Source organism: Apostichopus japonicus, chromosome 1, assembly GCF_037975245.1.
Source record: "Apostichopus japonicus isolate 1M-3 chromosome 1, ASM3797524v1, whole genome shotgun sequence".
NCBI classification, from domain to species: domain Eukaryota; kingdom Metazoa; phylum Echinodermata; class Holothuroidea; order Aspidochirotida; family Stichopodidae; genus Apostichopus; species Apostichopus japonicus.
Window position 1 is genome coordinate 7777691 of NC_092561.1, and position 27310 is coordinate 7805000.

The 27310-nt window shown below is 36.7% G+C and overlaps 1 protein-coding gene across 1 annotated transcript in view; it reads left to right on the forward strand.

The window, feature by feature from the left end:
- Window positions 1–27310, forward strand: part of LOC139966195 (uncharacterized) — an 83674-nt gene that overhangs the window by 11731 nt on the left and 44633 nt on the right. The window lies entirely within an intron of this gene.

Genomic DNA, 27310 nt, shown 5'->3' on the forward strand with positions numbered 1-27310 from the left:
TTCCCTATATGCCTTTAACATTGTCTTTATCTTGAAAGTGTAGTCTCAGAGCGATTCACCCCCTCCCCAACCCAACCACACCCCACAACACTCCACCCCTCTCTGACGTTTCACACATTAGTATTTATATCGGTCATCTGGACTCAATCGATTAACTCTTGATTATCGGATTGCAGTTAAAAACATCCGAGTATATGTAACGTCCATCGCGGTATTCGGTTACTCCATCAATGTCTCCTCTCCATTTTCCCTTATCTCAGAAAAACCCTTCTCCCACCTCTCTACCTTGAAGGAATTTTTCATCTGTCCCTTCGTTTCCACTTCTCGATGACCTTCCCACTTCCTCTTTCCCCAAGTAAACCCCGCCACCCCCTTCCCCAATCTGTCAACCTCCATGCCTAACTCCGTCCCCACATGTTGCTTTTCAAACAGTTCCACGTCCCTTCTCTCCACTTCCGATCCCCCCCCCCCCCCTTCCCGCCCTTTAAATTTTCCCACAATTACCCCTTCTTCACTATTCAGGTTAGGTCGGCATGATTTGCGTCCATGGTTGTTCTTATTCATCTATAATAATTATAACATAATTACGACGACGACGTAAAACAAGGTTTGGAATATTGCAAGGTGAATTTCATGATGACAAGTTATGGAAGGCCGTTTGTGCAGTTTTGTTTTGACCATGTTTCCTTGCTAGCTTGGTGCCTTACATGTATACATCTGCAAAATTTCCACTTGGTTTCTTAATGACACACCTCTGTCATTAGTTGTCTAAATCAAGGCAGCCTGCTTCTCCGTTTCTTTTTTTATTTCTATTTGGGGGGGGGGGGGTGGGGGGACTATGGTCGAAGTTTGACAGGTCCTTATTTAAACAAAATTCCTGTCATAAGAAACAATCCAGACGGACGGTACACTGTACTATTCGAAAACATGTGCTCGACTGTGAAGTAGGTTTATTGACACCCATTTAATAAAGAACATTCGTATTTTGAACAAAACGCCGCATACCTTTCAATTTATTCATCTGGTAACGCGATTTGTACTATAAACCCTAGTACAGTTCGTATAATATACCTATTTATGCAGACTAACGCTTTAAATCAGCTTTTTGGGGTTGGTAGACCTTTTTTACTTAACCTATCGAGCATTACTTCAAAATAGATATAGCTTCAATATTTGAATTTGAGGGAATTCTATTTGCACTCGCACCAATATTATTGTACTCGTTATACAAGTTATACATAAATGACTTACCTAGTTGCCCGCATTTCTTTCCAACGCTTGGAACCGTATAATAAATACACAGCGGTTGGACACGGCGACATTCAACTGACAAACACACATAAACACATACACACACACACACAAAATGGATTCAATTGACCATTCATACCAGAGTATCGATCCTATTTCTATAGTCTTTTTAACCTTTATTAAAGATAACCGACCTTAAAAATGTACATTCAAGTAACAATTTCTGAAACAAACTTGACCAGTGATTAGCATCGCAATCTTTGATAAACTTACAAAACTTGTGACGTAATCCAATCATTGGCCAGTGCAAAGCGTCTCTTACAGTGACGTCTTCGATTGAGATCATTTACTTTCTATTAATTACGAAATTGCAAAAAAAAAAAAAACATCTGTGCTCACAATACTTATTAGTCCAGGCCTACCCTACACAGTTTACGATTCATATACACAATCTAATTTGCATATAAATTTATAGGCAATTGTTGTTAATGCCATCGGTTCAAATTAAATATTTTTGAATGAGAATGGCTTCCTTTAATTTTGCATACTTACCAAATCTCACATTACTATGACTAAAACCAATCCTACATGAGTCGTGTATTTGGCAAGTGGTCTAAAAAATGTGTCTAATTTTAGCCAAGAAACTTCAAACCAATAATCATTTTTTTTTTCATGTTTTCTATTTCTTCTTCTTCAAAGTGAGGGGGTGAGTACCAATTACTGTTGATTGTCTAAGACCTCCTATCACGGCTTTATGTATACGGCTACATCAGTGGTGGCGGAGACAATTGGCCTTTGTTTCAATTCTCTCGCAAACTGGTTGTATCTCAAGGATGCTGCTGTACTTTTGTGATGGGTGCAAGTGGCACCCCACTAGGACGTTTTATACTATACTCACAATTCACGGTATATTTTAAGGTCTCTTGCACTTTTAGGAGTCAATGTGATCATGCAGTTATTTCGTTTCTGTCTTCTTCTCCCCCGCTCCCCCCCCCCCCCCGCTTTGTGGGCTGGAAATAGACCATGATGGGTAATTAAGAACTTTATCATTAAATTATAACTCTATATATAAAGCATCGGCGGAAAGTGAAAGAGACGTCCATATAGCTGCGTTTAACCCATCGATGAGTACTTCCTTTTTTTCGCCAGATATAGTTTAATGATCTGACTATAATTTTATCAACCTGTTGAACTAGCAGATTTTGGCAATTTTTGTTTTGTCTCTAGCGAATAACCTATAGTGATAAACGGTCATTCATGTACATTTGTCATAAGTTTGTCATTGTTGTGTTCTTCAACTTGAACTGTTAGTTCTACTAAGGAATATTTGGCTGGGCAAAATTTGCGATGTTATACAATTTATTATGCCTTCAATGACATCACAATATTTTACAGCTTACCACCAATTTTTTTTAATCTAAAAATAACTATAAATAAACATTGTGGAGTGTTTCCGGTGGTATATGGTTAATCGATTGCTTAATACAATTTTTTGAAATTTCTACATCTTTTTATGATCAAAACCATATCTCATAGCATGTTGTATGACGAAGATATATATTTTTTTCCCAACTTAGCATGATTTTTGTTTCTCTAAATAATAACCAACTCGCTTATTGACAGAGGAAATTATTATTCCTACCTGCAAATTTGACAAAAATTCTTCATACAGAAAACTTTCGCAGCTAAGCAACATTCCAAATATATCAGATTTCAAGGATAAATCAACAATGAGAAAGGTTTATGACAGAAAAGTAAACCTTTTTAAGAACAGTTGCCTTTATGACATCACAAACCACATAGTGTGTCCAACTTTTGGGAGGATTCCAAAGTTTAGCGAGCCAACATAGCCAAACATATATATATATATATATATATATATATATATATATATATATATATATATATATATTTATTTATATATATATATATATATATATATATATATATATATATATATATATATATATATATATATATATATATTAATAATTTATGCCTTATGTGTAGACCTCATTATTTATATTATACCTTAAAAGAGCTTTCCACATTTAACAGTAATAATAGATAGGTCCATTCTATATAAAAAATATATATAACTGACCTGCCCTTAAAATTTGTAAACTTGTTTGGACTATAAACAAAAAAATTGTTAGAAAGCATTCAAAACTCAGCCGTTTGATGTAAGCCCCGAATTCCGCTATAAAAGGATTTGGGATAAAGTCCTGTAGCGCGGTATATATAGTTCGGGAACGTTAGGTGGATCATTGAAATACCCCTTGCTGCGTACATGCCTTACAATAAATCATGTTATTAATCATGACTATTGGCAATGTCTGTAAGTCATGTATTTATGGTATGTGTAGTCCATTATATACATGAATATGTTTCATAAGTTTTCATGTTTGCGTAACAGTTTGTGATTGACCTCCTTCAGCGGAAACTCAATTACTTTACTTTCAACATTCCAGCAGAAAACGAAACATTTGACCCTGTGCTAGTGCAAAAGAATAATTTGATTTGTTACTCCTTGATGATGTTTGTCCCCTTACCACCACAACCCCTCCCCCACCCTCAAAGTTGCTCCGGTCTGTTGCCACGGCCATTTCCAGTCATAAGTTTGCAGCCGCCAAACTATAAATAGCCTATATATAGGCTATGTGGTTAAATATGTATTTCAAAGTTGCCTCATGCTACGAATTGCCATGATGACGTCATTCATTCATTCATTCTGCTGTTGCCAGATGCAATTTACAAAATTACAAAAATATCAACAAAAGTTGAAAACTTGATATCTTCTAAGACTTAAAGATTCAGACACTTCAGACACACAGCAATTTATATGTAAAACTATCAACTTCAGCTTCCCCAATAAATATCAATTTTCACCAATCTTGGAGGGTCACTCCTCTTCAAAAGACGTGGAGTAAAATGCAGGCTAATTGGTTGGTACGAATTGCAACTTTGCATATCATGTACCTTCTAGCTAGCTTATCCCAGGGAGTTCCCTGCTTATCCTCTCCCCGATGCAAAATACAGACTTGTTGTTTTCTTCCCACGGCGAAAATTGAGAACTGAAGACCGAAACGGAAAAACGTAACCCATATTATATGGATTTTTGATTGACTCAGAATGCCCTACTATTTACAACTTATTCAAAACTCTTTCAAGTAGAGAAACAAAAATTTCATAGTCCCTATTTTGATGTTTGATCGTTTTTCTTTTTTATTTGTTTTTTCCCCGCTTCAAATTTTGTTTCAATGGACCATATACAGTAGCTATTTCCCCCCTTGTATTATCTGTTTCACCAATGGAAGGGCAAGTCGTCTCTATTATTATTTTCTGTATCCAGACAGAATACGGGGCTATACGGAGACAGATCTAACGACATCTAATCACCACGACTGACATCAATCGTGACTTTTCTGGTTTTTTGCTCTTCATATTTTTCTTTTCCTTCTCATTTTTTTTTTTTTTTTTACACTTTTAACTTCATTTTGATTTGCCTTAAAGAGACCACCTGTAAAAAAATGCGAGACTATGTAGGTTGTCAATTTGAAGGCATTTTTGTTGGTAAATGAGATGACTGACTAAAACAAAGATAATTCAGTCAGAGAATTTGTGTGTGTGTTTATTTTGATAAAAATTGTCAAGACTACTTCCATAAACGTCCCCGAGGGTTGCAATATTTTAGAATCAAAGTGAGAATTTTTTTGGGGACAAAGTGTTAAGATGATCCAGTTACAATAGAGGCATTCATAATTTTGATGGCGACTAAGTTTCTATGTTAGAACAATAGACTTGACATAAATGTTCTTCTTTACCTGAAAACAGTATGAGACCACCCCTCCCTCCCCCACCTTTTCCTACCCCCACCTACCCACCTAAGATATAAACACATTATGTATATATCTATATGTATTATGTCCCTCCCTCCCCACCTACCCCTCCCCACCTCCCCACCTACCCCCACCTATAGTGTGCCCCCAAAATAATCCACATAGAATCAGAGGCTTTTCATCAGCATATTGTCCTTAAATCTTAAGCTTGTTTTCATTTTCTCCAATGATTTTGCGACCTATTCTCTGTCGAAGACACAAGTTAGTGGAATATAATCTTGAAGAAAATTGATATTTGTAGGCTATTCAAAATAACTATATCCATCATGCAATAATAAAATTATACTGCAAATTTAGAAACACTGAAACAAAAAAACACTGGAACACTGTTAACAATACCGAGCATATTTATCCATGCATATAGTTACATGTGGCGCATTTATAACTATTATGACAGAACAGTGTTCTAACATATGTAGAAAACACTCCGAAACACTCCCATGCATTATGCTCTGAAACATTCAACAATATTGCGTAACATTCTGTAACAATAGCAAGCTATGACCGTGTGATTGCACGTAGAGTATGTATGAAAGCATTTTTCTTGCATTTCTTTTAGAAATACCATGAAACACTTTAAAACAATTTTGAAGCCATAACAAACTAATAACCACCGGTGCTTAAAATGTGGAGCATTTCGAACATGTGCAACAAAACGGCATTCTAACACTAACTTTAAAAACAATCCGAAATACTCTGAAGCACTCCCAAATATCCTTGAACACGTACTCTGAAAGAATAGCGGTTGTTAATTTGTTTAGATCCTCAAGCATAACATATATTCATGCGCACGTGCAATCAGCAGCTAATACGGAACCAATTAATTGGTGACGTCAATGCTTGCAAATAAATTGATATAATACAAAAAAGCATTACATTAATTTTGTGAGACACAAACTTTTTCTGCATTTAAGCGGATTAAATGGTTAATGATGCGATAATGAGGAACAAGGAAATTGTTGTAACCACATAAGACCTCGTAGCTTCTGGAGAACTGAGGTATGACTGGGTGACTGAACACAGAGCCGGATACATGATTTTTCAAAGGATGGGGTGTAGTTCTGGGGTCCCTGAAGCAGAGTCCCATGTCGGGGAGTGAGGATCCTCCCCCAGCACACAAATAACGTAAAATGGTTCATTCTGAAAAGTTTTTAGAGTAGATTTATCTCTAAACGCAATGATGATGTGATAATAACTACTCTAATTTCTTGTGTGATGTTGAAGTGGGGAAAGGGGGGTGGGGTGTACACTCGACGACCTCACCACCCTGGACCGGCCCCTGGAAATAGAACGAACACCCAACTTTAACTACACGATTCATCTGTTAACCGACTCTTGGGTTTTGTTGCTGCATGATCATTGAACTTAATTTAGTGGGAAAAAATATTATTTCCTTTTTAAAATTTTTACCCGCTCACCGGCTCTTTAAGGATTTAAACGTTTCAGACGATGCCCAAAGGCAAAGCATAGAGTTTACGATCCATGAGGGATGCGTAACGAATGGATATTGTCAGGTCTACTTTTGGCTAACATGGAATTATCAGATTAAAAAAACCAATATTTGGTGTTGAGGAGTAAATAGTTTACGCCTAAAGTGATAAAAACCATGTTGAAATCCCACCCAAATTCTCAAAAAGGAAAAGCTTTCAAAACCCAAAAAATTGCTACTAACTGGGACAAAGAAACGTCTATGCATACACTGTGTGTTCGAATGGTCCGGGTTTCTTTGGGTTGACTCTCTTGTTGGTGATTATTGCTGCCGGAAAAGAGAAGACTTGGTACACGACGACTATGGGTGAACTGTTATAAGAGCCGTAAGACCCTTATTTGCAAACTTGTAGCGAGCCCGATATCTTACTGGTACTTCTAGCATAGTTACCTGTACTCGTATTCACTTGTACCAGCGCACATGGATTTGAACTGATAATTGTACTCGCGGCATTAATTAGTAAACTTTGAATGGTTGTTTTTGTTCCAATACTTGTGTTGCCCAGTATACATTTATAAATAAGCAAACTTACAAATGTTGAAAAGTGCACGACGAAATTTTCTTTTTTTCATTTTAGAGTTTAACATGACTAATCCTTTAGTCAACAGACTTTTTAGTGTAAGTCCGCATACTTGTGCTCGCATTCTAGCATAGTTTATGCCTCTCTTCGGACTCACCCTACTGTATGGTACTCGGATACGTGTTCCATTGGCATTCTGAAAATCTATAGTATGGATAGGCTATTAGAGAAAGATTAAGTTCTGGTACTCGCGTTAAAAGCTTTGCACTAGAATGTGTACTCGTAACAAGGGGAGTTATACTTGTACTGTTGTACCCATGCACTAATTGTTGAAACGTCCGCATTGTCTATGGACACTGAAACTTTTTTTTTCATTTTTTGCACATTTACAGCGAGAATAACCCGAAATAAGTTTTCCAATCAATTGAATTCATGCTGTTGTACTAGTACACATGATGTTGTACTAGTACACATGATGTTGTACTAGTACACATGATGTTGTACTTCCCACTCGTGCTGTTGTACTCTTACTCATGCTGTTGTAACCATACTCGTACCCGTACCCGAGGCAGTGTTTTGAAATCTATTTTTTTACATACTAGAACAATATTTAATACGGTACTCGCATGCTTGCTCTTAGAGCTGTGTACTCCTATATACACCTGTATTCTTTCATATTCCAAGAAAAATTATATTTGTACGCGTGCTCATGCATTCTGTAGTACTCGTAGTAGGTCCTGCAAGATTGTTTGTTAATCTCAAAGACATACGAAGTGTCAGTATCGAAAAAGAACTTGGAATTTATCAAAATCAACACAATTAAAGTGCTGGTTTTAACCAGGAATCAGAAGTTCACTCCACTCCAAGCGACAAACTACGAAGGGTATATCAGAATGATGATCGTATCAAACAGGAATATAACTTTATTTTTTATTATTTTGCAAAAATGTTGAAAATTGTCAAATTTATAAAATTTAATAGTTTGCAATTAAATGGTGAAATTACCCACCTGTACTCGTATACTTTGCATATGAACGGTTTTCTTCAACAACAACAAAATTTAAAACTTAAAAAATGATTTGACATTTTTAATAAAATTTATCAATTGATGTCATGTTTTATTTGATCAATGTAACACTTTGTTACGAAAATGATTAATTACACACATCATAAGTGTGTGTTTTTGAACAGTTTGATTCATACTGTTGAAATGATAATATTCAACGAAATCCTGTTAGCATTATTAAGGAGATCAAAAAAGAAAAAAGGAAAGCTCCCTTACATTAAATGAGCAATTCATCACGTTGTTGCAAAATGCTGAGAAATTTTCAACTAAATGATGGGGTTGATCATTCGATAAAGGTGGGCAGAATTGATCAATTTATTGCAAGTTATTAACTTCTCATTTCACCACTTTGCCAAAAATTCTTATCCTGTGAATCTTTTTGACGGCACCTTAAATAGATATACGTAAATATTACATGCAAGTGTATATAGTGATTCTCTCTGCCTTTTGCTATATAGTCTACGTCATTGTCAGGCGCCCTTTTATACCCTTTTGCTATTTTCTTTCTTCTGGCGCTCTCTGTGTATAGCCAACGTTAGTTCCACTTTGGCCTTTCAGTGCAGTAACAATACAATCGGCGTCTTGCCTATCCCTTGTAATGTCATTCAATTTATTAGTAATTTCGTTATGGAAGTGATGTCTTTAATTTATCCCACGAGTTTTCCTGTACTCAACGAACTTATCACAGAGCTTTGAACTTATCTTCAGGGACCAACAAACCTAGATCTTTCCAATTGAAATATCGACAGACGATAAAAAGTGTCGCCTACCACACAAATGTATAGAATCCATGCACGAGGTACTATTTTACGCCAGTGTTAATCAAATTGCTGTAGCTGTCCAACTGTGTTATCAGACGAAATTAGTTTCACCCATGAGAGAAATGAAATGTCCCAACGTGACCTTTACCGAAATGGCTAGTTTGCATATAGACATATATAAATTCTATATAGGAAGATTCTAAGTTAGTAAAACCGGTGCATCGATACGATCTGATGTTAAGACGGATAAAGATATCAAGAACAATTGACGAAATATTTGTAGTAACGAAACTAAACCGAACACTATACCGGCAGATATCTACTTTTCGCCCGTTTCTTCACACACAACACCACGTCCTATTGTAGCCGTGCACGGTACCATGGTACTAATAGTGCAGTCTTTGAAACGTTTCTGTAAACGAACGATATGAAATTTACTTTCTTCTCGTCCAAACAAGGTTACAATGAGCTCCTATAGTTAGCCTTAGTTTACAATCAATGAATTAAATAGCTCTACCCAGATTGTAAATGTATTGCACAGGTACGGCTGAGTTCGTTTATAGAATATATAATGTAGGAAGTATCGACTTGATTCTTGGGACAGATAATTCTATCAAACTTATGTGCTTATTGTTAATGCATATGTTGACCCCCCCCCCCCCTCACCTCGCCTCCCACACATACTCCACGTCCATCTATCATTATCGTGACCTATAACGGTTGTTGTAGTTTGTAAGAGTTGGGATGGCGGGCAAATTGCTCATCATGTGTATTTTTTCAAGATGGGGGTTTACACGTCCTCCAAATAGCACCTCCCAACAAGTTGATTTGCTTCATACTGGAGTATGATAAAGTCTGCAATCATAACGGAAATCCCCTCACCTCACCTTTCGAGAGAACGTTTCAAATTCCTACAATGAATGCAAACAAGGCACCCAGGCACTGGATAATTATTTAGCATCCAGAATATGCCTCCGAGGGCCCAAGTTGGTATATGTTCTTTTTTAATTTTCATTACCAGCATATAGAACTACGGACTTATTTATGTAGTATAGCGTATTGCTCGGAATACCATTTACAGCTTACCATACGTCTTTTGGTAGTTGCCAGGAGTTCCTCATAGTCAACAGGTTATACCTTTTCATGCTGTCTTCATTGAACTTATGTTAGAATGAAGAAAGCCGGCCACCGTGGCCTTCCTGCCACTCTGGTCAGGGCGGGTCCAGGATTTTTTTTATAAAAAGAGAAGCTGTGGCCCTGAGGTCTTTGAAGCCGACACCGTGTAATGGATCTAGGAAGATCCTCCTCCAGAGAAAGAAATAAACTTTTATATATCACATGGTGCATTGTGAGGCGTATTTAAACCATTAATTAGGTCGATTGCTGTGTGGAAGTAAGCCCTTATGCTACTAATTCGGAAAATATGTGAGAATTTTTCGGGCACCTAATGAAAGCAAAATAATTTGCAATGTGTTTTTCAATGGTTAAACTTATATTATAATTATCATCATTAGTGTAACGACTTCCCCAATAATTCTAACCAACATGGCAGGGTGATAACACGGAAAATGATTGTATTTTATTGGCATGCGATGTAATAACCCATGCATGCCTATGTGATATGCACATGAACATGTTGAAACGCGCGAAAATTGTTATATTTTTCGGGCAAGTCGTTACAGCCCCTCCCCCCCCCCCCCAATCAAATTGGGCTCCTACGCCTATGCAAATAACTAATTTGAACTTTGTGTGAGATTCAAAAGGGAGTGTATACCATCCATCTACCCCCCTCCCCCATCTCGTGTCCGAGCCCTCTGACTTTCTTGTCACTCAGACCTTCCTGCCACTATGGCTAATACAAGTGAAAGTCATATACTGAATGAAGGACGAAAGCTGGTAGTAAATGTAATACGCCCTCTCCTTGTCTCTTTAACCATTGTCATACTAATAGTTTAACTGCTCCTGTGTATTGTTAAACAATACGCGTCATATTTTCTTTCACACAGCCAGTGTGGACAATTTCCTATTGCTAATACCGCGTTATACTGCCCTCTGATATCATACGTCGAAGCACTAGTACTGCCATTTCCTAACCTATATGTGATAGAAACAGGATGTGCATACTGCCAAGACATGTGCTTCGAAGCATGACATGAAAAGTGCAGTTTGAAGAACTTGTCCCAACTGGGTATTTTCAAAATACTCGGAAGAGATATCCAGAGTAAATGAACCAGAAGTTTTACATATTTCCGTTTCCGCATTTCTAACGTCCTTCTCATTATATTACGAGAATAACCACAACAGCCACAGATATATTAAGACAAGTTAATTATCGACAGTGACAAAACACATGAACTTAAAGTAGTGGGCTCTTCAATCAGTCGTTACTTAAAGTGAAACAGTGCTGTACATTTACATGTATACAAATACGAAATTAATCATTGAGAAAAAAAGAGTTACAAGTTTAAATTTGCTGTTCACGATCAATGTCGTTGCAGTCTCTCGAATTTCTCTGTCTAAATTTACCTATATTTCATCACCATCTTATACTATGGCCACACTGGTATCTAACTTGTAGGCCTACCTTGATATTTCTTTAACTAATATCAATGGTGTCATGGTCTTTTGGTAAGCTGGACAGATCTCTATCAATGGTCAACGACCAGCTATCGATATTTTTGAGTTGGTCTATATGTTTGGTGTCACTCGTCTCCGCCATTTTGGAATGAACTATGATCTTCTGACGATGGGTTATAAACCATTTTTTGTAATGTCATGGACTAATTTACCCCGTGTGTGATATGCAAAGAATGCTTTTCAACTTGTTGTTGTACACAACCGTAAGTGTCTTGATGACATGGCGTGTCGAAAAGATGTGACGCCATTTTGGTGTTACTTCGAAAGATTTTGTCTAGACAAATTACCGTTAAAGCTACAGAGATCGAACTCAAAGGAAGTTATTTTGGAAAGATACCATCGTCGTTTTGCTAACTTTTCAAACTAATAAGTGCTAAAATGTCCATGAAGGCAAACAATGGCGTACTTTAGCGGACGGAAAGGAGAGTACTCCCTTCCCTCCGTCCGCCTCCATCCCCTCCCCACTCATAAACACAAAAGCAAACACCTCCCTCGAGCAAAATGATAAAAAACCTCACGAAAAACACACCTAAATTCAAAATTAGATGGCATTCATCGTTAACTAAACGAACCAAATTCTGAGGCTCGAAACTGTCAGCAATCCACAAGCTACTCTCCGTTTTCCTCACGCAGAAGACTACTAAATACGTCACAGAAAGATGTAAATGACAAAAATTAATGTAATTTAATTGTTTTCCTTAATGTGCAATGTACGACATTGTAATGTAGGAGGAGGGACTATAAGACAAACATTCTATTCATTGTTCACGTGATGTTTTTTTCTTTCTTTTTCGTATACTGCTGGGTTTGTTTTATACTCCTGCCACGTTCTTTTTTGATAGGAAAGTGGGCAAATTGTGTTTTGATCATAACATGCATAAGTAGAAGAATCTTCGTATAACGTTAGTTTGATTTTTTGTTAGGTCAACAAAGAGCTGTTTCAAGTTTTCTCTCCTTCTTTTCATCATCGGGTAAAAAATATGGTGTTCAGTTTTCTTCTGTGATATCATCTCTTCCCATCAATAAGTCTTGTCCTTCGCACTATTTCCAAAATGATTTAAATTTATTTAAACTTAAAAATTATCATCTCTGTTTGGTGCTTACATATTACTTACATTAATTAAAGATCTGTTTTAATTAGCTGATCACCTTTATACGTTAGACCCGTATCAACAGACTAGACAAAGCTTTACTCATGTTTTTCTTTTATTCAAAATGCCTTTCGTTTTATTAATTACCCCTCGACCCTCACATTTTGTCCTATGGTATAAAGAGACCTATTTCTCCCTCCGTCGGCAAGTTCTTTATAGTAGAGCAATAAAAACTGCTCTAGACTGCTACTGCACTATTGCTTTAAGCTCATGGGAGTCGCGGTATGTAGGTGGTCTCGTCCATCCACTTTTGACGAATCAACTATTCCCCAGTCACCAGGCTATGCATTTGCTACACATCTGGTCTTTGGGTCCAATATATATATACGGAACTGTTACTGAACCTATACACTGAACACCGTCGAACAGATTTTGTAAATAAACATTTTGCTACTGTTTTAAGCTGGAAATTTTTAAAGTTTTCGTTATTTTGCTTTATATTAATCTAATATAGGTGTTACACCTCTTCACTGATATTGCAGGTATATTATTTGATTATAGGATATTGCATTATACATTCATTGAAGTGACGTGTATATATATATATATATATATATATATATATATATATATATATATAATGGTATATGGTTTGTTGGCGAATCTGGCGTCGAAAGCTTAACAAGCAAGTATAGAAAGTTGGCTCATTAGGTGAGAGAATTTGATAGAGAGAGAGAAAAGATTTATAGACCAATACGAACGTTGGCTGATACCGTGCAGTGTAGTCTAGACTTACAGACGATGCAGATCCAACCATGCAGAGCACGTAAACTGGCATCGAGTTTTATTATTTACTTTCAAACCATGCTCTCTCATTCATAACAAGTGTATATATTATCATATCATATATATTATAATATACACCATGTATGGCGTATACTAAAGCTACGATCGAAACTAGGAAAATTTCTTCGAAGAGCTGTAACGGGAAGGAGGGGTGCTGGTGGGGTGCTGGTGGGGTGGAATTGGGTGGGATGGAATGATGGTTGTCAATAAATACCATACGATGGCGCATGGTTTTTAAATGCTGAGATAATCAACCGATCATTCAAGTGGTTCGATTTGTGTTTTAGATTGTTCTATTTTCTGTGGAGTGGTTTCTTTCAACATTTTAAAACTATTTGGGTTTATTTGGTTAACTTTAGTTTCGATACAAAAGTCCTGCGACAATTGACTTTATTTTCACGAAGCTTTCATTTCGAAGATTGAAAATAGTTCCAAATGCTGTTTAACGATTATACTTTGCCTGTTGTAACTGAATAATACCAATAGACGAATCTATGTATGGACGAAGAAAGTGTCAAAATGGCATAAATGAATTGTCACTACTAACTGATTAAAATTAAATTTATGAACAATAGGAGGGTGACGTGTCTTCGTCAATTCTAATCTGAATTGAATAATTAGGCTTATTTAATATATTGAAATGTTGTGCACGTCAATGCTAATGTTAATATTAACTTCAATCTCTTTGAGAATATTCATCCTTTTTCTTTTTTTAGAATTATTTATCATTATCAATCACTAACGACGTCTATATCCGTCGTATTGGACTAAGAGGGGGGCTGGGTCGCAAAGTACCTATACAGATCAAGGAAACATTACCCAAAACATGTGTATTTACGGTACCACTTAATCAGTTGAAACTTATTCAACATTGTTTCAAAAGTGGCATACTATAGCACAATGTTTGCATCTGAGCAAACTCCATTTTACCAAAACGTCTCAGAGGGGAGAGAGTGGAACTTCCCTCTCCTCAGTTCCCCTTCCCTTCGACATTAATATCTTACCCCCACCCCACCCCACCCCCACCCCTCAATGGTGGTTTCGCCCCTGATAGGCTGCATCACCCACCTTTCACTTCCTATGTCATCTTCATCTATATTCTCTCCCATCTTATGTTGCCTCTATATCTTAATCTCATCAGTTGTTGGATTTCGCTCATCAAATACGATCTCTCTACTTCTTCTGGTTACTGAATCTTTCCAAATGACCCTTTCACCTCGTTTAGCAGAAAATACGTAATGACATAAACATATTCATATAAAGACATCATAAATGATTCTACAAGCTGTATAGAGATTGTGGATACACAACCAATCAATCATGCATATATCGCGTATATAAATAAATATATAATCATTTTACAACTATTACACGAGAAAACAAAGACATACACACACATACATGTACATCATTATATATGTATATATATATATATATATATATATATAGATATATATATATATACATATATACAAATATATATATATACACTCTTTTAGTGTTGCCAAAAATAGAATTAAATGCATATATGATCCCTTTTAATGAGGTTGGCTTCCCCCTTACCCCTCTGTCGCCTCGTTGCCAACAGACCATTCTCTCATAAATGCTCTCTATTTCTCTGACAACACACCGACGAAATAAAGCGAAAAATCAAGAACAGAAAAGAGATAAAAAAAAAGAGAAAAGAGTTGTAAGACATCACAGTTTTAACGATAGATGCCGTGTCAGAGTCGCGTCATGTCTTCACGCCTAAGTCTAGTGTTTACCTTTAGACGCTATGTCAACTAAATCGTCGATATTTTCGTTGGGTGAACAGAGTAATATGACGCTAAGCATGATAGTATCATAAAGTCACCCTCGGCGCCGATAGGACCGCCAACGGTTTATATACATTTGTCTTCTGTTCTGCTATAGTAATATCAAGGAAATAGGTTCAGATCAAACTCGTTTTACGGTGATAATGTTTGAAGCATTTGCCGACAATACTTGTCCTAACAATTAGGGAATGCATTCAACAATGGGGGCTAAAAACAAAAATTTGAAGACTGAGAAATAACTAAAAATAAAAGAAGGGAAAACAAGGAATTAATGTTAGACTTATGTCAAAGACAATTTTTAAGTGACCCGTGGGGAAAGGATTGGGCGACGGATAAAGTAAATAAACGAAACACTGAGAAAAGGCTTAAAGAAAAGGATCCAAAAACATATATATCTACAACAGGAAACATAAAAATAAAAAATAAGAAAAGTCTTATGTCCCTACGATAGACAAAACCTTTATTGTAGAAAATTAATAGACTTTACAAAAGATATGAAAACATAATAAAGTTTCTAAAACGGAAGTCATAAGACTAGACACGTCAAATATGGTATTTAAAGATTTATTTCAAATACAGAAAATATCACATGTTTCTAAGAGGATTCGAGTTATTTCTTACTCCCACATGGTTAAATTCGAAACATTTGGGAAAAAGTTGCACGATTGCAACAACAATGAAGAAGACGAAAGACAGGCAGAAAGAGATAGAGAGAAATGCATTTTTGGTATATATTTACAGAAACCATTGATTTTCTTTGTTAGTCATAGGAGGTAGGGGAAAGGTAGGGGGAGGGAGGGGGATATGGAGGAGACGAAGGAGGGAGAGGATGAGGATGGCATAGGTTGTTGGGAAGACACTTTAGGGATAAGAAGGGAAAGCCTGATTGGAGAACGTAATGATAGATATATATATATATATATATATACATATATATATATATATATATATTTATATATATATATATATGTATATATATATATATTTATATATATTATATGTGTATATATATATATTTGTATAAATATATATGTATAAATATATATATGTGTGTATATATATACATATACATATATATAACTATATATATATATATATATACACCCATAAACCCTCACACGGTTGGATGATTTCGACTCTTTTCTTCTCTTAGCCAAACCCTCCGGAGAAAGCATTCTTCAGTTTTATAATTACAAACAACTATTTGTCGTCGAAAATAAATCGTCTCTAAGAATAAACCATCACGTTTTTTGCACAAACAAGTTGCGCAACATATCTTCTGGCTATATACGCATCGCTTAGTGTCGACTCCAAGTGCACTCCATTCATACCGTAAACTTACCATTGATTTTATTCTATTTTTAATGACCTATCTTGGCTCTACTCTTGCCTTGAATTTTACGCAAATGGAACTGAATGACTTAGTCAAAATTGGTCCCAATGGCCAAAGGCAACATGATACCGAGTTATTTATGGAACTTTTTGCTTGAATTTTGTTTGTTATCGCCTTCATTATTCATTTTATTTATCATTTTCTTGAAGGCTATATAGTATATGCATGACCCGAGCATCATCATGTATTTGATATAAGACAATGGGTGTTTCCACGTCAAGAGAAGATGACGTCATTGACAGGGGGAACAACTTCAAACACAAGCCATGAATGCCAACGGCTTCGTTAAAACTTTCATTCAAATCGATAAATGAACTAAGTCTATATAAATAAGGTAGTTCTTATACTTATTTTAATCTCTTAGAATCTTGTGGTGATAATTGGTTATTTATTCTTTTCTTTTCTTTTTCATTTCATTCTTTGCTGTTTTGCGCCTCTCTCCCTCTGTCCATCTCTCCATCTCTCTTTCTTACAACCAAGTATATACCTCCAATTATTCCAGATCCCCTGCCTCCCCCCACCCCCTCCCACCCCCACCCCCAATTAATAAAGATATCCGGCTCCTCTGCCCAGTAACCGGTGTCGACTAAAAACATACACTTACTGCAAGACGCATCGAGGTCCGCTGTTATCACCTTTCAGTTTTGAAAATGAAAACATCCTGTAGTTCACGGGCTCCCTAACTGACCCCGGGCCTTGGGGTTGTATCCTCCTGCAAACCCCCCCCCCCCCCCTCCCACCCACCCCTCACCCACCATCATTACCACTAGTGTGATCGCGCCTATTGCTTGCTCTCATTCTCGTAACGGTAACACTGACATTTACGTATACCTTACATATAACTGTCAACAGTTTGATCATCCGAAGTGTCATGGAATACTTTGTTGTGGACGATTATAAAATGCGCCGTTGGAATGAACCAATAACGAACGGTGTTTACTATACGTATACCCGCTTTTATCACGTTTGAGTCCATCAAACACATTATTCATTATTCTTTACTTCTCGGACCCCCTAATTTACCCCGGAACCAGGGCTCCACCCCCTTCTGCACTCCCCCCCCCCACCATATACACAAACCCCTGACCACGGTTTACGGTTATTCCCATACCGGTAACAGTGAGGTTTAATTCACGTTTACTTCGGTAAAATATAACTGTCGACAGTTTTACCATACTTTGTTTCATGAAATACACCACATATCAGCCTATATGGTAGTCTAGCGAATGTGGGGAGAAGTGGTATATATTTGTTTGGCATGAAGTATCAGTCGTTTTCATAACAGGCTAAAGTAAGGCGCTAGCGCGGGCGCAGAGAGCAGTAGTCCTGCAGGGGCCCGCCATATAGAGGAGTTTTGTATACTTGCTGCCCATTTGTGTTGGACATGGCAAATCTCATTTGGGCGAACCAGGGGTGGGGCGGAACATATTGTTTGGGAGGGAGGGGGAGGGAGGGGAGGGAGGGAGGAGAGGGAGGACCCATACAAGGTGGTCCCATACATTTGCAGAAGACGTGGCACGTTCCAAACAGCAAGTATATGCCTGCATAACAATGGTCCATTTGATCCCTGCACAATAGCCATTATATTGTAGAAAACGTCGTCGCCTTCTTTCCGTAGTATATTTGCGTGGGTAAAATATGTTATGAAATTTGTGTAGCAGATGTTACAGAAGACAATGACATCAGAAGAACAAAGGCACCAACATCATCACCGCAATGTCTCTTACAAAATGAACAGATATATATATATATATATATATATATATATATACAATCGATAATCACACCGAAAAATAAACATTCTTATTCGGAATGATTGATTCGAGAGAGAAAAAAAACAAAAAAACGGAAATGGTCTAAGAATTCTAAGAAAACATATTTTTAATCAATGGCAGCCCTTTTACTCATTGCAACAGTAGTAATCGCCCGGGGTTATTCTTTCTGCTACAAGTCGGTTAATTGGCAATTCGTTGTTGCATTAAACTGTTATAATTTGTCAAACGTCCTGTTTCGCAGTTTAATTTATAACGCTACCACCGCCGCCGCCAGTGCAAGGAATTCCGTGGGAGTGCACGCGACCACTACGGCAGTGAGTTCTGAAAAACATGAAGCACGGAAAGCCGACTCGAAGGCCCCACCCAGGTCCCCTGGGACCCTGGGATCCGCCTGTGCTAAACGAAGATGAGAGTTCAAGTATAGGTTCTTTCTGCTTCTTTCTTTCTGTGTTGGTTTGTTCCTTTCAACGGAGCACTGTCTGATAGGAGATTTAACCCAGGAGGGTTCGTTCATCTTATGAGCCTTGTCGAGACAAACTTATAGACAATCAAGTGTTAAGTTCATTAGGCGCATTACTGAATCAATATAGGTCACACGCAGTAATTATTACAAGCATGTTTGCAATTACAAATAGTTATAACGTATTGTAACACACGTCAATGATACACAAGTCTGTGTGCACATGAATAGATATGGATATGTAAAAATGTGTGTGTGTTTATATATATATATATATATATATGTATATGTATATATATATGTACATATATATACACATATATATATACATACATATATATTTATTTATATACACACATATATATTAACAGATACAAATCTATCCATGTGTACACAGACTTGTTTATCATTGACGTGTGTTACAATCCCTATAGTTTATTTTCATCGACCCCCAACCCCCCCCCCCACCCCTCCAAAGAAAAAAAGAGATAAGAGCCTTTATAAACTTTAAGAGGACAAGGCAGACTTGTCTGTATACTCGTACCCATTCTCTAGCATAGTTATACCTGTACTCGTTCCGCGTGGCTCATGTATTTGTAATCGTCCTTGTACTCGGCACATTTTTTTACTAGTGCACAGTTGAGTACTTGTAAGAACCTACTCCGGTAGTCTTGCTCGCGCTTAGGCGCCTTGTACTCATGAACTCTTACTCATACCAAGAGGGCCCGGGAAGTTCTATTTGTACTCGCACCCATGTACTCTGCTAATGGAACGTGGACTGTATATATAAATGAGTGTTAAATATCAGGGGCGTATGACCACCATTGTGTTGTACTAGGGGATCTAAGGTGTATGACATCCACGAGGGGAGGGGAAGTTTGGAGGTTCTAAGAGACGTGGCTCGTCCGTTTGATATTTTAGTAAACTAGAGGTTGCTTGGATGCGAAATAGGGCTTTTATTTTAGAGCTTTTTAATTTTATTCTGTTTAAGTTGTATCACATGCATATATGTTATATATTAATGTTCTATAGACTAGGATTTTTTTGGCAATTTTCTGCCTGACAATGCCCCCCCCCCCCCTCGATAGAATTCTAGGGGAGATACACTGGTTGTCCAGCATTTAAGCTAACGATAATAACCGGACTGGGTACTACAGCCCTGGTTATTGCTTGTATTTTTTGCAAGCTGTATAAAAAACAAAAGCTACGTTCCCTGATTTCCGAGACGGTTAGGTTAAATAATTTTTTTAATAAATTTAATAAAATTCAATAATTATTTTATATTTAGTTTATTTTTTGTTCGAGAATTAAGAATATTTTATATGAGAAGATCTACGCATGCATTAAATATGAGTCCATTTCGTGCCTAAAAACAATTTATTTCTCTTCTCTTCATCCTTTGCAGACAGGTGGACAATTTTCTAAATGCTATTACCACTCTATACAATCCTCCTTATATCATGCTTCAGTGCACTCGTACTAGCAGTATGAACAGTTCCTAACCTTACTCTGAATGTAATGCTAATACCACTCTATACTGTCCTCTCATATCATGCTTCAAAGCACTCGTACTAACAGTATGAACTTGTTTCTGATAGAACATAATATGACCAGTCACGCTGCTCATACTGTTAATACGAGGGCTTAGATGCTGACTAAGAAAATACAGTATAAAAATATTTGTGCCAACTGGGTCTTCTTTTGTTTTCAAAAGTTTCTCATCATTCCTCGCTATTTGACTTCATTTTTCCTTCTTTTTTTTTTAAACTAAATTGTCTAATTTTCCAGGCCGCGCTTTTCTGTATGTAGATCGCCCCTAGGCGTCCCTTATCCCGCTAAACAACAAATATATTTTCCCAAAGAAAATTGTCTTTGTTTTAACATTTTCGGTATCATTACAAAGGAGGGTGTACGACGATACTGATTTTATCATTGCCACTGTCAACAAACTTGATACCACGGAGAGGAATCAGTACCACAAAGACATGACAAACCGGGTGCAAAGTTGCCCCGGGATTCGCGGGGTGGTCCCGCAATCCGTTCGATAGATGGCTTCGACCGCCTCTTCACCCCTCCAGGCCCACTCGTCCCGGCTACTCGGTTTACGAAATCGTGGAGAGTTCGGTTGACTATTAAAACAAAACAAAAATAAATCAACTTGCGAGGATGATATTTAAGGTTTTGAAATTGTAACAAACTCCTGAGAGATATATGGTAAATGTAAAATGAATCATATTTCTTGGTACAAACAGTATCGGATGAAAGGCTTATATGACCGAATTTTTGAAAGAAGCTTAAATAGGAATTTTTGGGTTTTTGTCTAACTTTTGTTTTTTGGTATTCTTTTTTTCTTTTCTTCTAATGTTTTAGTTTGTAAGGTCTAGTTCCAGTTTGTGGTATAAGAATCCTTAAGAGACCCCAACAACATTGGTGGGCCATCCAATCAATGGGTAACATGGAACAAACAATAGATTTCATTGTCTGCGAAAATCACAAGAATTATGACTAATGTTACTCGGTATATGTTTCTTTAAATACCCCTCCAATAAAGCAGCCCCCTTACATTGCTTATTTAAAGGTCTACGAACACTCATGAACGATAGTGTCCTAATCACTCTAATAGGCATTAGATATCATGAAAATAGCTTCAACTCGCATCAAAATCCATCAAAGATTGGCCATTTAACAAGCCTTTTTTTTAATTTCTAGTCATAGTTTGCACATATTTACTCAGCATTGCCAGATTTATCAAAACTTCAAATGTGTATATCTTGCAACTGAAAAGAGCTTTTCGAAAAATTTCAACATATTTTGAATGAAATTATCACACACAACAAATGTACTCAATATGGAGCAAAATTTCTAGGTTTCCGTAGTACTTTAAAAATGATGCATTTCCGAACAAAATTAATTGTGATATCTTGCAGATCTTTTAAAAAAAGTTATTTTAGCCCAGGATGGTATTGCTATAACAGTTTTAAAGTTTGAGACATGACCCTTTATACTCGTGAGGTTCATCAATTAAAACGACTGGCCTATTTAGTCTAATACACAGGTCATTAGGTCAATTCCTCAGATGTAACACAAACTCAATAGGGAAAATAGAAGACTTTTATGGCCTCAAATGACATATTTTACAAATGTGTTACATATTTGCCAAGGACAAATTCTGTTGAATGTCATCCAAGGGTGCTCTGTTTTCTTTATATGAATCTTTGAAAATGTTTATAAAATATAATTTATCAAACAATGAGCTAACATTAACATTTAGGCCTACAATTAAAAGCTGACGTCATCATTTCTGAAGCCTTAAAGGAGCGTTCCAGAGTTTTAGCATATTTTAATGGTGAACATCTTGAAAACCTCAATAGCTATAGAAACAGTAGACTCGCAATCATTTTTTTTTCTTTTCGCTACTTTAAAATTCTGCCCAAAGTTGTGCTTTAAAGGTCATCGGAAGAACCCCAAGATATGCTAGAAAGTCAAATATTGGTCACTCAGAATACAAGATACAACATGCACTATACCACCTTTCAGTGTGTTCTCCCTCCCCCTCCCCTCCACCTCCCCCCTCCCTCGCCCAACGTTCTCCCTACCCAACGTCTATGTAATAACATGAAGGGTTGGAACTCTCAGGAAAGTAATTTTGTAGCATGAATTTTCTGGAGATCATTACCATTGTAAAAAATTGGCGGTTAAGTGTGACCTTTGACCTCGAAATTTGGATCAAATTCGACCGAAATCAGTTCGGGATCATATCCCAATTTTATTCAATCCAGGATTTGTTCTTGGAGTTAACTATGTCAACTATTGTTTAAAAACAAAATAAAACTCAACCTCATTAAAACCTGGCTTCTGATATACTGCATGTAACAGTGTTAATAACCATAGCAACAAACTCTTTCTCTTCTAAGCATGCTCATAAGAACTAGTCTGCATGTCGATTATACAGAGATGTAAAACATCTTAGTAATACAGAAGAGTTGACAGCTCGTTTTGATCAAACAGATCACCCAGGTGGTAAACGGTGTTGAGATCAAAAGAGTCGACTTGGATTCGTATGTGGTGCAGGACGTTATCTGTACAGATTTGCTGTTTGAGTTGAATCAGGTTTTTGTTCGAGTTTGCTTTATTTTTCTTTCTTTTTTTTTTCCCTTTTGTGATGAACTTTTCGATAGTCTTCGTCACTAGAATCCCAATAATAAATGTAGGTCATGAGCTTGACTAGTCACGTCTACATTTTAAATTTGTTTTTATTCAAAGAAAAAACAAAACATTAGTTACTTTCAGTAGACAAAATCATTTTACAGAGGCTAGCATGCAATCATATGCAAATTACGTCATCGATATAGTTGTGCAGCTAAATTGCGAAAAAATAGTTATGACAAATATATACCAAAATAACTATGACAAACAGCCCTGTTTCATGGCAACTATTTATAATAATTGTTGTTGTGCCGATTCGGGGGGGGGGGGAGGTAGCAAACAGTTTTACAGAGGTGGTCTGAATTCCACCGCCATCCCGCCATCCCCCCCCCCCCTCCCAAATAAAATGATTGTATACAATAACTGACCTTCCTCTCCTAAACCTTTCCCAGTTTTGAGAAATAAGTGATTCAATTATGATTCACGCTTGTGTTACCACCCAAATATAGCCTACATGTTTTATTTACAAACATTCAAGAGGCAGTTAGTATATTCTTTACACCGGATATGTCATAGAAATAAAATGACCTATCAAGCAATAAATTTAAACCAAAATAGTGGCGTGTGGCGATGATACATATATACATTAAATATATATATATTAATACATAAATATATATATATATATATATATATATATATATATATATATATATACACACATACACACACACATATAAATATATATATATATATTCTTGATTTTTTGATTCTTGATTTTCCAACTCATTACGATTTTCATTTATATATATATATAAATATATATATATATATATATATATATATAAATATATATATATATATATATATATATATATATATATATATTTATATATATTTATATATTTATATATATTTATATATATTTATATATATTTACGATCCGATAGACAACATGTAAAGATTACATCATTTTTTCGCCTCTCGGAAATCCTTCAAATTTCTCAGTTAAATATTCATTCAGTATATTACTTTATCATTATTCTGTGAGAGTTCATTGCTAGTACTAAACAACGTCCAAGATGCCACCTAAAAAAGCTACAAACGCAGCAAAATCGACCTCAACTAGAAGGCAGGTTCGCGAACCCCAGCCTAACGATGAGCCTACACCTCAACCTAACACTGATCTAATTCATGTGGACATTATAGACTCTATTCGCCAAGAGTTGAATGCTGCCATTAACTCAGATGACTTTTGCACCAATCTAATATGCAAACTAGTGCCAGCGATAGCGGAAGCAGTGAAAGAGAAGGTATGTAAAGAAATTCATGACACCTTCCAACTTGAACTGTCCAAAAAGCAAAAACAACTTGATGATGCCAGGGAGGAAATATGCCAGCTCAGACGAGACTTAACTGCAACCCAGGACTCTGCTGACCGCCAGGAGCAGTATTCAAGGCGTAACTGTCTCCGCATACAGGGGATTCCTGAATCTCCTGGAGAATCGACTGACGAGTTAGTCATTAATCTGGCGACCGAAAAACTGAACGTTACCCTAACCCCTGGAGAAATCGACCGTTCACACCGCATTTCACCCCGACCTAGAGCTAACAACATAGCAAACGCCACCCGACCCAGGGCTATCATCGTCAAACTGACCTCATACAACACAAGAGACAGGATATATCGTGCCAGGACCTCACTAAAAGGCACCAGAATATACATTAATGAGGATTTGACCCGCAGGAACCAGGAGCTATTCGCCCGTGCCCGCAAACATGAAAGAGTTAATCGGTCTTGGACCCTAGATGGGAAGATATTCGTCATTGATGGGAACGATCATAAACATCACATTGCTAATACAGAGGACCTGGCAAGACTTCGGTAATGTACGGACACAATGGTGAAGTTGAAGCCGCCATCTTGAATTTGAAGCCGCTACCTTGATTTTTGGGGACAGTACATACCATTGCCGTTTGTTACTTAAATGTAGCAAGTAGTTGCACGTTCTACTGGTATTTTACAGATTACTTTAAAGGATTTCCCTTTTGTCGTGTGTTTTCGTTTGTCCAACCACCCGTCTTATCCACATTCAAGGTATTATACGTTATAATACTTTTTTTTCACTCTTCTTATTTTGTTCTGTTCTTCTTTCTTTCTCTTTTTTTTTCTTTTCTTACTTCTTGATAGTTTGCATTTGATACTGCATGGAGCATTGTACTTTATTTAGTCACCTCTGTTGTATTTGTGCGCATAGCTTAACGTCTAGTGATCGTTGTTCCATAGGTCATTGCTGTAATTGCTCCGGGGTTGTAAAATGGCATAATGACTGTATTAGTAATCCTATTGTTAGTTTGCATGGGGACATAGCCTGCATCATTTGTAAAAATACTCGAAATCACTTTCAAGCATGCGACGACATTAATTCCCCTCTCAGTTCTATTGATCCTGATATCAATTCTGTTCAAAGTTTTCAAGCTACTAACTGCAAGTATTATGATTATCATTTCTTTCAAGATATTACCAACGATTTATGGGATCAGAAACTTACCTTGTATCATGTGAATGCTAGGTCTCTGAATAGTAACTTTAATAATTTATTATTATCACTAAGATCCGTTAGGCATAATTTTTCTGTTATCGGTATAACCGAGACCTGGCTTGGTAATCTTAATACTTTACATACTCTCTACAACATCCCTGGGTATAATATGGAACATGCCTCTAGGCAAGGGCGTGGTGGAGGGGTCGCACTATATATCAATTCATCTCTTAAATACAAATCTCGTTCAGATTTGAGTATATTTGTAGAAGGCGTATTTGAGTCGACTTTTATAGAACTACAGGCTTCTCATTCGCCAATCATCATAGGGGTTATTTATTGCCCCTCCGGTGTTAGCGAAACTGTGCTTGACATGTTCTCTACTTTATTTATTTCATTGAATCGAGAAGACAGGAGTTGTTTCTTAATGGGCGATTTTAACTGTAATCTCTTAATTACATCGGAAAACATCGGTAATCAGTTTATCAACCTTGTACACTCTCACTCTTTTCGTCCACTCCACAATTTGCCTTCTAGGATAACGTCACACTCTGCTACACTTCTTGATGTAATTTTTACGAATAGTCCATCACTGTCATCTACCTCGGGCATAATTTGTGACGACATTTCGGATCATTTCCCTGTTTTTACTATTGTTGACATTGACAATGTTAAAACTAGTATTCCGTCAATTACTTTAAGGAGGCACATTAATCCAGCAACTATACGGTTATTTCGGTCTGCTATTGAAAACGAAACTTGGCAAGATGTCTTTTATGGCAATGATGTAAACGTTGCATTTGATCAGTTTAATAAAATATTTAGTAAGCATTTAAACAACTGTCTTCCGTATGTTCCTAGTACAAAGAAGGGTATTAGTGACAAGAATGACTGGATGACTCCTGCCATCCTTAATTCTTGCCGTACAAAGAATCGTCTATATAAAAAATATCTCCGTAGCCGTACTGCAAACAACTTGAACGACTACAAACGTTTTCGTAATCGTCTTACGTCTGTTATCAGGCTGGCCAAAAAGTCTTACTACACCAATATGTTTAATAATAACAACCAGGATGCGAAAAGTATGTGGCGGTCAATAAATACCCTTTTACATGGTCGACAAGCTAATCGCACTCCTGAACAGATTAATTATCAGGGGGTCAGTTTTTCTAATCCTATGGATATTGGAAACATTTTTAATGATTATTTTACTACTATTGGTCCAGCCACTCAACATAAGATTCCTAATGTTAATTCTCACTACAAAATGTACCTGCAAGCACCAGTTATTGATTCTTTATTCATTATTCCTGCAACAAGAGATGAGGTCCTTAAAGTACTTCTATCACTCAAGCCATCCGCTGCTGGTTTTGATGGTGTTTCTGCTATTATTGTAAAACATGTTGCCCATTCATTATGTATTCCACTCACATATCTTTGTAATCTCTCTTTTGAGCTTGGTGTTGTCCCCACATCTTTAAAAATAGCTCGAGTTGTTCCTGTCTTTAAGGCCGGTGAAAAGGAATCCGTGAATAATTATAGACCCATTTCAGTTCTCCCATGTTTCTCCAAGGTAATCGAAAAAATAATGTTCTCACGGTTATATAACTTTATTG